Below are 13,128 nucleotides of genomic sequence, written 5' to 3' on the forward strand. Positions count from 1 at the left end.
CATCATTGTATCCAATTGTGCAGTCAAATTTGTCAGACAAGACTTTCCCTTAACAAACCCATGCTGTGTCTTAACTATTACTGCAGTCTTGTCTAGATGATCCTGCAATATTTCTTTAACCAGCGATTCCATTGTTATCCCCAGAACACAAGTTAAACTAACAAGTCTGTAGTTACTCATGTCACCTTTAGATCCCCCCCCCATTTGTGAAATGGGGATACATTTGCACATCTCCAGTCTGTGGGTACTTCCCCTGAGTTCAAGGATGCTCTCATAATTATAGCTAAGCGTTTGCTTATTTCCTTTGCCACCTCCTTTAATAACACTGGATAGATCCCATCCACCCCAGGTACCTTTCTTATGTTTAACTTCAACAATTTCTCCTCCACTTTGCTCTCAGTTATTACAAAATCATTAAGCACCCTCTTACAATTTGATAAACTTCTAGCATTTTCCTTCCTTAATAACTCCTCATGTGAATGTAGATGCAAAATACTCATTCAGTTTGTTTGCTATCTGAGCAGAATCATCAACAGTCGAACCATCAATATCAAAAGAACATCTGATTGATCCCCTTCCTTTTAGAGTTTATATAAGTAAAGAAATCCTTGCTGTTTTTCTTAGCATCCTTTGCCAAAGATTTCTCGTAATCTGCCTTCACTTGCCTAATCTCCTTTGTGGTGCTGCAACTAGATCTAGAAAAATTAGGCAGATGGGCTGAGAAATGACATTGACAAATACAAGGTACTACATATGCGTAGCAGTAATCACAGAGTAACATATGAACTCTGTGATAGTACACTCAGGGCAGTGGAAAAATTAAAAGAACCTGGGTGTTATTGTGCAGTCTGATATGAAGTTCTCTGTGCAGTGGAGACAGGCTGCCAGGACAGCTCATGGTTTTTTGTCAATGATATACAAGAAGTTTACTAGTAGGGATAACAAGGTGATTATCCCATTGTAAAAAGCAATGTCAGGCCACATCTTGAATACTGCATACAGGTCTTCAGGACTCATTTTAAAAATGATATAGAGCTGCTAGAATGAGTACAGAGAAGGGCAACGAGATTTGTAAAAGAAAAAAAGAGATGCTCTTACGAAGAAAAACTTCAGTTCTACAAATTGCAGCAACTGGAGGCTTCTGTGAGGTGATCTGAGGGTTGTATTTAAGGTTTTGGAATGGTTTGGGCACACACACTCAATGCTGATAGGATTCTTCTTCTTCTTGCTCAAACTATGCACATGAGGGGACATAAATTTAAATTGAGGAAAGATGATTGCAAAATAGATGTATGGAAGTTTGCCTCGGAGGTGGTTGTTTGCCGTACTGGCTGCCATCTGTTGTTGTGAAAGTGGATAGTTTGAATAAATCTGAGGAAGAACTAAACAAACTATTGAAGTTGATGGTTAAGTGAAATTGAAATTTTTTTTTTTGGCTGATGCTGTATAAGCTTGCTTTCCTACATCATTTTCTCCTATTAATACTAATGGCAAAGCATGCATTTCATTCACAAGCACATAACTTTGAATTTTTGTACACACCAAATAAATATGCATGTATCTTGAAACATGCATCATAAGATGGTGCATTATAGCAGAATAAGCTGTATTATATTTTGTTTAAGGAAGATCTTGCTTGACCGCTCTCGTAATGTGTCATGAGTCCCGAAAAGAACTGGATGTTGTTGTTGTGGTGGTGGTTTCTGGCAAAAGGGTTACTTAGGCCATATTGCACCTCCCAAATCAACTGATTTTCTATATAAAAAAACTGCTGGAGCAGCAGTTAGAAACGGTCATACATTTTTATTTGTTTTAAATAGAAAAAGAATTCAGAGAGATTTGCTTCACGAGAGAGAGAGGTTGTTGTAGATCTGAAATGAAACTAAAAGATGTTCGTCGGGCATTGCTGAACAAGTTACATTCAAGGAGTATATGTTTTACTGTAAGTGGTTGCGAGCAGTGCGCACTCCATGGAGGATCATTTCCCGTAAGCAGATAGAGATGTGTGAGGAGAGTGTGACCTATACAAGTTCTGGCTAAGATTATTTCTTCTTTTCCATTTTTATGAAGGCTGTCCATAATTGTGGTTCAGGTTTTATTTGAAATGACTTGTTATTTGTTTACATTTTCCACAGAAGTATCCATTGTTCCATAGATGTTCTTCGAAAATTATGTCTATAATCAGGATATGTTGGAAGGATGCTTTGCAACATTATCTGCACATTCATTTCCTGGAATACCACTGTGGCCAGGATCCATGAAAAGATAACAGTTTTCTGATGCTAATGAAGACACATCAGCTTATGTTTTATGAGCTTTAATAAAGGATTGTTAGGTGGGGGAAGTGCTTTTCAAAGCTTAAAGAGCACTCTGTGAATCAGTATATATTATACTTTTATTTACTGACAGCAGTGAGATGTTTTTCAGAGTAAGCTTAACGGCATGGAGCTCAGCAGTGTAGCTGCTGCATTTGGTTGGAAGTGAAATCGAAACAGTTGTATTAGGGAGGACAGCAGCTGCACCCACTCAATTGTCAGTCCTTGAACCATCAGTATAGATCTTGGTAAAGTGGGGGCACTTTTGTGAGTTAGCAAAATGGATGTTAATATTTGCTATAGAACCTTTACCCCATTCCTCAAAATATTCATCAGAAGAAAGTGTGAAGTTAGTCCACAGGTGATCCGGATCTTTTGATTCTCTGAGGATATTATCAAGCTGAATGTTTCAGCTTTATGTTAGATTCTGCAGCCTGATACCAGTAGGCTGAATTGTTCTAGCTTTATTTGCATAATAGGTTTTCCACTGAGGATCATGCAACAGTGGCCAAACAGGGTGAGTAGGTAGGCTTTTAATTTTAACTGAGTAGTTCATCAGCAACATCTTTCTTCTAATGCTAAGTGGAGATTCATGAGCCTCAACATAAAGACTTTGAACTGGTGATGTTCTGTATGCACCTAGGGCTATCCTAAGAGAAGAGTGTTGGATGGGCGCAAGACGGGCCAAGGTGCTCTCCCTAGCTGAGTCATAAACAGGTGCTCCATAGTCTAGCCAAGATCTAATTAGAGATTTATATAAGTGGAGCAGGATATAACAATCAGCACCCCAGGATGTACTGGAGATGACCTGGAGTATATTCATTTTCTTTGTGCAAGTGGTTCTTAGATATTTGATGTGCTCCTGGAAGTTTAACTTCTTATCAAAAATTAGCCCTGGGAGGCAAATACTGTATAAGGTAATGGTCAGGCCACACCTTGAGTACTATATACAGGTCTAGAGGCCTCATTTTAAGAAGGATGTAGAGCTGTTGGAACGAGTACAGAGAAGGGCAACAAGATTAGTGAATGGAACAAAGGGTTGCTCTTACGAAGAAAGGCTTAAGTTTTGCAGATTATAGTGTCTGGAGACTAGGCACCTGCGAGGTGATCTGATTGAGGTGTATAAAGCCGTGAATGATTTGAGCATGCTCAATGATGATGGGATTCTTCCTCTTGTTCAGAAGTTTGCCTTTAGCCAGCGGATAGTTGATTGGTGGAACAGACTTCCTTCTTTTGTTGTGAAAGTTCATAGCCTAAATAAATTTAAGGCTGAGCTGGACAGGTATTTGGAATGAAGAGAGGGGTGAAATGGGAGTGTTTTTTTTTGGCCGATGCTGCATAAGCTTGCTTTCTTGCATCGTATGCCTCTACTAATGCTAATATTGTTCGCAATTGGTAGAGGATGATTGGCCAAGTGCAACTCAGGTTCAGGATGCATTTGCACTTGGTGCAGAAATGTATGGCTGTAGATTTGTGGCTTGACAGTTTGTATCCATTTCTAATCATGTTCCATCCATAATTCAATGTTATTAACAGATATTTGTAGATGCCTCTCAATATAGTTCATATTCCTGGAATGACAGGATATGGTAAGATCATCTGCATAGAGTTACGAGTCAACGGTGTTTGGAATGCTGTTTGTGACGTTGTTTATTCGTATTGCAAAGAGAGTGGCATTAAGAACAGAGCCCTGTGGGACTCCTTGTATGTATGTATGTTTTAGATAAAACCTGCCGGTACCTAACTTGGAAAAATCTGTGCCAAAGGAAGCTTTGAATAAAATATGGTAAATTGCCTCTCACATGAATAGAATGGAGATCTTTTAGGATACTGTAGTGCCATGTGGTATCAATGGCCTTCTCTATATCGAGGCATATCATGACAAGATGTTGATTTCTGATGAATGCATTTCTTATGTTGGATTTGGCTTTGGTCATGAGGTCTAGGGAAGATCTATTCTTCCGAAAGCCAAACTGATTATGTTTTGGGATTCAAGGTACCAGGTGAGTCGATGGTAAACCATTTTTTCCAAAGTCTTACTCAGGCAGCTGTTTAGAGAAATTGGTCTATAGTTGTTAGGAACTGAATGATCTTTTCCAGGTTTAGGTATGGCTATTACATAAGAATGTTGTCAGAAATTAGGGAATATATGTTTTGAGAATATCCTATTGTAAAAGTTTAGCAATGAAGACAGCGATTTCTGATTGAGGTGTTGAATCATTATATTGTAGATTCCATCAGGGCCAGGAGAGCTATTTCTTGAGGTATATATAGATTCTTCCAGTTCAGATATTGTGAGTGGTCGGTTATAGGGTAAAGGACATGTAGCTTTGAAATTCAGTTTGTTTTTCTCAGCTTCAGCTTTAATTTTTTGAAAAGATGGTTGATATGCAGTTGAGGTGGACAATTCACAGAACAACATTCCTAAGGCATTGGCAATTTCCTCAGCAGATGAGGTCTCCTTCTCATTCCAATTAATAGTAAAAGTCAACATATGATATTTACCATTTAGTTTCTTTATTTTTTCCCAGATTATTCGGGTATCAGTATCTGTTGATTGAGGAGGCAAATTTTATCCAAGAGTCTTTTTTCGCCTCCCACCAGATATAACAAGCTTTGGCTCTCAGTCTCTTGAAGTTAATAAGGTTGGCAGTGGTGGGATGTTTGCAGAAGGTGTTCCATGCTGCATTTTTTTCTTTGTTACAATCACGATTCCACCAATGATTGTTATGCCGATGGTTTCTTATTTGCAGCTGTTAGTATATGCATTGTAATATGATCAGTGACAATAGCAGAAGACTATCATGTCATCATCAAAAGATACATGACGGGTAAATTTTGTCCAGTTTCCTTTGGAAAATTTCCAATTTTTTTTTTTTTTTTTGTTTCTGTTTGTTTGAATACTACAGATCAGTGGATAGTGGTCATTGTTTAGAGGATTTTGTGTACTGCCCACTCTATAGTTGGGAAGAGGATCGAAGAGCAAATTGAGAGATCTATTGCAGTAGTTGACCCAGTAGGAAAATGGATATAAGTCAGTAAGCCAGAATTTAATAGTGTTAGATTCTCTCTGTCAAGAAACATTTCAATAAGCTCACCACATCCATCTGAGACCAGAGAACCCCATAATGGATGATGTCCATTAAAATCTCCTAATAAACAAATAGGAGTGGTAATTGAGAAATAAGATTTTCCAGTTGGTGAATTGTACATGATTGGTTCAGCGGAAGATAAAGCAAGGCAACAGCTTCCAATTGCGTTTGCAATGGAATGCATCTGGAGGGGACTCTTGAGCCACGAGTACGGCTACTCCTTCATGGGGACTGTTAGTATCAGATCGATCTTGCTATTGATAGTATAATTTTTGACAGAAATGGATATTTTTGTTGTTAAATTTGTTTCTTGTAAACATATGGCAGCAGGATTGTAACGGTGAATTAGTTTGCAGATGTTATCAATATTGCTGTGAGTGGCTTGTTTATATCTGTCAAGTTTTGATTTTTCTTTTCTTGAAAAATTTGGGCATCCTGATCATTGCTTTCTTCCATATCATCATCTGCATGTATTTTAAGCAGATCTTCTGAGTTGGTTTAATGGTTTAACAAGGATTTAATGAGACAATTCTGAACTTCTTTCAGAATGTTTTACAATCATTTTTTTGGAAAAAAAATTTAAATAAAATCATTCAATTAAACTTAAATTCAAATGGAAACATTAAAGCAAGAATGAAACAGCAATATAATACACAAAGCCAGACAGTCTCTCTGTGTTAAATTGTCACATCATTTGGCATGTGAGCAAGGCATCACTTCTGTACCCCTTTCAAATAGACAAAAATTTCAGAAGGCTTAATAGGGAAAGTCAAATTCATAAATTTATTTTTGTTTAATAACTAAAAAAAAAAAAAAGACTACCATATTTTAATTTTGATATTAAGATACAACATTGGTCAAAAGTAATGTTTATTAACTGTTTTGTATAACAGTCAAACATTAATCAGGATAATTAGCAAAAAGGAATACAAAATGTATGCACATTGCAAAATATAAAATGAAAATTTAAAAAAAAAAATTAAAACAAATTTATAAAAATTTTCTTGTTTGTTACGGACATTTTTTATTGAGTCAAATATTCTTCCCAATATATCCTTTTCCTTCATGTTAAATAAGTTTTGGAAGGTACATTTTATATTATATTTTCGCAACCTTTAAACTGCTGCTTTTTTTTTTTTTTTTTTTTTTCCATTTAATTTCAGGATTTATTTTCATTTTTTGCTACATATAATTTCATTACACTTTCGCCACAAATTAAGATTTCTATTTTCCTACTACAACAAAAATTTAAATATTATTACACTATATTAATCCTTGCATTGGCTTAAATCTTTGAAAGGCAGAGCAGTTTTCATTGAACTCTAAGCACGCTCTGCAACTCATGCAATTACAAGAGTGTTCACATATTATAAATATAAAACGGAGGTTGTCGAGTTAGCCCCAAGAGCCGGTGGCAATCGCAATGTAGCTCGGGCATACACTGGCAATACGTACCCCACGGAGCAGCTACTCTGAAATGAAAATTTGATATCTAAAATGATAATACGGTTCGTTAGGAGCCTAAATTTAAGGTTATTAACGTTTAAAAACATTAATTAATGTTTACTGTTTTAAAAATAGCATTATTAGTTTCTGTTTGATCTGAACTCTCCATTTTGTTTTGAACAGAAACATTTTCATTAAATTTTCTGTAATTTCATCGTGTCCTGGAACGATACTTACGTGATGCTGGAGTGTGAACAAATTTGCATGTTTATGAAATGCGATATTAAAATATTTATATATGATATATATATTTTTAATTTATTAAAGAATATTTATATTTTATTTATAGAAAGCATGCCACGACTAAAACAGGTACAAATGAAAAAACCGAAGTGAAAATAATCAAATTACATTAAAAAAAAAAATAAATAAAATTAAATATCAGAACTTCATGGCAAAGAGCTACATCTGCTCAGAAAATATTTATACGCAACATAATATTCTGCATATGATTAAATTCTACATCTGCATATAATTAAATTCTACTTACATTTAAATGTCCGCTTTCTTTATTTGGTTTCATTAATTAAAAGAAACGCAACCACACTTATAAAATAAAAAAATTTCCACCTCCGATAACACTTGTCAACTTAGTTACTGAATTTTGTTGTAGTCCAGAAATATTTATGTAAAAATGAAAACAGGTTCACAAACTTAATCAAGATACTTCAGAGGCTTGTGCAAAAAGGGGGGGGGGGGGGCTGCTTTGAAAATCCCTTGATCTATGGACCGATATTACATCAGTATTCTTATGATATAATTTTGTTATGCTAATGTTCTTTCTTTAAAGAACTTATGATGTACTAATTTTTCTTTACAAAGTAAAAATGAATTGCAAAAACAGCATGGGGAAAAAATATATACACAAATACAATAGGCAAAATTGCAACTCGTGTTCACATCAGAAGTTTCCACTTACTAAAACTCATGTTCTAGTGTCACAACAGCTTTTACATGTTTACTGATGTGACTCTGAAATGTAACCATGCATTCAAAATAACAGCGGACATAGCAATAATAGCCACTAATTCGCTTCCGCTAAAGGGATCACCATCTCTATACGTCATTTCAAATTTAGCAGTTTAGTGTAGAAAACTGGTTGAACGTTTTGTCAATAGATGACGCCACTATACATATCATTTAATGTTGCAGAATATTGATTAATCTCAATAATATAATGACACGCAGGGCCAACCACAAGCATGTACAACCGGTTCTATCGAACAGGACCACGCGCTCAAATGGTCTAAATAATAACATCATCCGCGTCTTTTGTCGTTATTTAACAACGACCCTATGGCCATCTTAATGTGTATTTACGTTATCGTTACTACAAGAGTTGAAGAATTTGAATACTGTACTGTTAAATTTGAAAAAAAAAATTAAAAATCACTATTACAAAAACACCCCGTATTTCTTTTTACACAGGACCCGAGAAACCTACAACTAATTCTTGAACGGGGTCCAACAAATTTTGAGGTTGCATACGCATAAGTTATATGCAGCTTTCAAAAATGAACAACATAGCTGTGTATATAAAGTGCTTAGCATCATAATACACAGCCATTTCTGAATAAACAGAAAATTTTTAAGGTGGCATCGTTTTAGGTTATATCTCATATTGTGAATACCTTCACAACGAGTTGCCATGATATTGCACTACTTCGAATAAGTAACGCTTCACCTAAGGAGAAGACTAATGTTACTTATTCTCAGATAGGTACCACATAGGTGGTACCTATCTGAGAAAAGATAGGTACCACATAGGTCATTATATTATCTGAGAAAAGATAGGTACCACATAGGTGGTACCTATCTGAGAATAAGTAACATTAGTCTTCTCCTTAGGTGAAGCTTTACTTATTCGAAGTAGTGCAATATCATGGCAACTCGTTGTGAAGGTATTCACAATATGAGATATAACCTAAAACGATGCCACCTTAAAAATTTTCTGTTTATTCAGAAATGGCTGTGTATTATGATGCTAAGCACTTTATATACATAGTCTAAATTTGTTCGCAGCTTGAGGCTCTAGCCCTAAATGCGCCTTAGTCTAAATACACCAACATAGTTGTATATTTATTCTTCAGAGCTGATTACATTTGATAACTCTAAGTGGTACATTCCAGAAATGAAAACATCAGTAAAGATTACAAATTACAAAGCATTAGCATTAATAGGGGAAAATGATGCAAAAAAGCAAATTCAGCATCAGCCAAAAAGAAAAAAAAACGCGAACACTTCCCATTTCAACTATTCATTCGCTGCAATAGTTTACCTAATTCTTAAATTTATTTTAACTAAAAAATAAAAAAGCAACTGACAAAAAGCAACCTCCACACATCGTTTCTGCAACTGTGCTTCCCCAATTTGAATTTTTACTCCCCCGTGTGTAATCTGAGCAACAGGAAAAATCCCATCAGCAGCCTCTTCCTGTTAACAAGTCTGTACTTGCTAGGAGAGACTGCTTCTACAAGCAGGGAATACACTTAAATAGAAAGGGTGCAAAAATATTTGCTGACGTCATCGAGGCAGTGTTAGGTGGGTCGGAAAACTGCTAGCTTGGGGGAATACAAGGACTAATAGATTAACAGTAACCACTGGCAGAGGTGAAAATGATTCTTGCACTGCTTCTATTGGAATGAGCAGCAGCCGGGAAAACAAGATGCAGAGTATTTCAGAGACTGCTGGGAGTCAATGCGGTACAAGTAAACACATGGGTTGTGTTAGGGTAGCTAATAAGAGGAACAGGTGCATGTATACTTGCGTATACACCAATACTAGGAGTTTGGTAAATAAATTTGATGAATTTGAGGTATTGCTCAAAATATCAAAGGCAGATATTGTTGGGACATCAGAGACATAGTGTCACATAGATATAAGGAATGCAGAACTGGAATTTGGGGAGTACAGGGAGGACAGACAGGATAGGAAGGGAGGAGGGGGTTATGCCATTAGTTGAGAAATAAAATCCAAGGAAGTGAAGACAGTCGACATCGCTGGACAGTGCAGTGTCGAGTCAGTTTTGTGTGACATAAGCATTGGGAGATCAAAATTGGGAGTAGGAGTGTGTTATATGCCTAATGACTCTGATGAGTATACTAAGAAACTGTACAGGGAAATACAGTGGACCAGCAAATAAGAGCGTCTTATATTGGGGAATTTTAATTTCTCAGATATTAATTGGAATTTGTGGATTGGTCACTCGCACATTAGCAAAGCTTTCGTAGATTCATTGGATGATTGTTTTCTACATCAGCATGTTCGGGAGGCAACTAGAGGGATTAATAGTCTTGACCTGATTATCAATAGTGATTCTTCATGCATTAAGAATCTGCAGATAAAGGAACCACTAGGTGGTAGTGATCACAGTGTGCTGAAATGGGATTTACTCAAAGAGGTATCTACCATCAGGGGTTAAGGTAAGGGTTTTTTCTGTTCAAAAGGCAACTACGAAGGTCTCAGACAGAATTTAAATTCTATAGGGTGAGACCAACTGATGATGTTACCAACAGCAAATTCAAAATTAGAAGCATTCAAAGAATTTATCCTGGAAGCTACTAGAGGCTTTACGTACCAACTAAGAAATATTGTTCAAGGTTTAGCCCTAAAGGGATGTATATGAACTAATCAGACATATGGCACAGAATAAAAATGCTGGGGATACATATAAATTAATGGGTGACAAGGAAGCCAATGATAGATATAAGCTGGACTGTAACCACGCCACAAAGAAGGATACGCAGGCAAAGACAGATTACAAGGAACTTTTGGCAAAGGATGCAAAGAAAATCATCAAAGAATTCTTTACTTATGTAAACTCTAGAACGAAGGGGATTAATCAGATCGGTCCACATCTATCGGTGGTTCAACTGTTGATGATCCTGCCCTGGTAGCTAACAAATCAAATGAACATTTTGCATCTGCATTCACATATGAGGAGTTATTCAGGTAGAGGAACGCCAGAGGTGTCTAAAAATCTGGCAGTGAGCTAGATGATTTTGTAATAACTGAGAGGAAAAATGGAGGAGAAATTGTTGAAGATAAACATAAAAAAGGCACGCCGGGTGGATGGGATCTATCCAGTTATATTAAAGGAGGCAGCAAAGGAAGTGAGCCAACCGTTACCCATAAATACGAGAGCTTATTTAAACTCAGAGGGGGTACCCATGGACTGGACATTAGCAAATGTAACCGCAATTCACAAAGGAGGATCAAAGGGCAACAAAAGTAATTACAGACCTGTTAGATTAACTTCTGTTCCAGAAAAATTAATGGAGGCAGTGGTAAAAGAAGCACTGTAGGATCATCTAGACAAGACTTCAGTTATAGCTCGGACACAGCATGGTTTTGTTAAGGGGAAAGTCTCGCCTCTCCAATTTGATTGGATTCTGTGATGTGGTCACAAAGCAACAGGATGTACGGAATAACTATGAAATCATAAATTTGCATTTTACAAAAGCTTTTGATGCTGTTGCACATGAAAGACTGCTGAACAAATTGGAGCAGTGTGGCATTGGAGTCAAATTGCTACTAGGGATAAAGGGATTGTTGAGTGGGGGAAGTCAGAGAGTGGTAATCAATGGACACTGTGCTCATCAGGGACTAATGTTATTAGTGGAATCCATCAGGGTTCAGTGTTGGGTCCATTGTTGTTTTCTGTATTTATAAATGATATTGATCATGGTATATCAAGCTTAATGTCCAAGTTTGCAGACGATACGAAGGTTTCACTCATTCACTCGTTTTAAATATTTGTCTACTTCTGCCTAGAATCTATTTAAGCTATCAAGCTAAATAATCATTCACCTCTGGTTAAGGCAAACTTTCGCAGTTCCAACCTAGAAATGACCTACCTCAATTTGAATTTATGCCCTCTCAGCGATTATTCTGAGCAAGAGAAAGAATCCCATCAGTATTGAGCATGCTCACGCCACACAATGTTTTATACACCTCAATCAGATCACCTCGCAGGTGTCTAATTTAAAGACACTGTAATTTGCAAAACTTAAGCCATTCTTTGTAATAGCAATCCTTTGTTCCATTCAATAATCTTGTTGCCCTTCTCTGTACTCTTTCCAACAGCTCTACTTCCTTCTTAAAATGGGGCGTCCTGACCTTTTTTTTAGCATTAGCGTCAGAAGAGGCATTTGATGCAAGAAAGCAAGCTTATGCAGCATCAGCCAAAAAATAAAAAATAAAATAAAATAAATAAATACATAAATAAAAAATAACCACTTCCACTTCACCCCTCTGTTCGTTCGAAATACCTGTCCAGCTTAAACTTACAACTTCCACGACAATGGATGGAAGTTTATTCCACCATCCAACCCTCACTGGCTAAAGGCAAATTTCCTCACGTCTATCCTACATCTGTCTTTTCTCAATTTGAATTTATGCCCTCTCAGGTGATTATTCTGAGCAAGAGGAAGAATCCCATCAGCATTGAGCATGCTCAAACCATTCAAGGCTTTATACACCTCTATCAGATCACCTCGCCGGTGCCTAGTCTCCAGACACTGTAATTTGCAAAACTTAAGCCTTTATTCGTAAGAGCACCCCTTTGTTCCATTCACTAATCTTGTTGCCCTTCTCTGTTCTCGTTCCAGCATCTCTACATCCTTCTTGAATACACCTTTAGCAACTGTATACAGTGCTAAAGGTGTGGCCTAACCATTGCGTTATACAAGGGGATAATCATCTTCCTATCCCTGCTAGAAATATTCATCAAGGGGATAATCATCTTCCTATCCCTGCTAGAAATATTCCTGTATATCATTGAAAAGACACCATGAGCTACTCTTGCAGACCGTTTGCACTGCTCAGAAAATTTTATATCTGCCTGCACAATTAGCCCCCACGTCCTTTGCACTATCTAGCACTGTCCGTGTAGTTCCACACAGTTAATACGTTACTCTGGGATTACTGCTTCCCATAGGCTTATCTTTGTCAATGTTGAACTTCAGTTGCCACTTGACAGATCATCTGGTCAACTTTTCTAGATCCCGTTCCAACAAAACTACTGTCATAAGTGTCATTAACAACCTTGCCGACCTTCATATCGTCTGTAAACTTGGACATTAAATATGATATACCATAAAAATATCATTAATAATACACAATACAACAATGGAACCGCAATGAACCCTGGGGGATCCAACTAATAAAATTAGTTGGTTCCCCCAATTCCAATTCTGCACTGCTTGTGTCCATTG

General features: G+C 36.8%; 1 protein-coding gene across 3 annotated transcripts in view; it reads right to left on the reverse strand.

The window, feature by feature from the left end:
- sotv (exostosin glycosyltransferase sotv) overlaps positions 1-7,958 on the reverse strand; it is a 266,617-nt gene extending 258,659 nt beyond the window's left edge. For 2 of the 3 annotated variants that reach the window (XM_090389106.1, XM_090389104.1), the window contains exon 1: positions 7,833-7,958. The gene's annotated coding sequence lies outside the window, so the exon portion shown is untranslated. Of the gene's footprint in view, positions 1-7,403; positions 7,534-7,832 lie in introns of those variants that run through there. The other variant, XM_090389105.1, reaches the window with a different exon arrangement.
- Positions 7,959-13,128: the final 5,170 nt, after the last annotated feature.

The sequence above is a fragment of the Mastigoproctus giganteus genome, chromosome 14 (genome assembly GCF_048544385.1).
Source record: "Mastigoproctus giganteus isolate SK-2022 chromosome 14, ASM4854438v1, whole genome shotgun sequence".
NCBI classification, from domain to species: Eukaryota; Metazoa; Arthropoda; class Arachnida; order Uropygi; family Thelyphonidae; genus Mastigoproctus; species Mastigoproctus giganteus.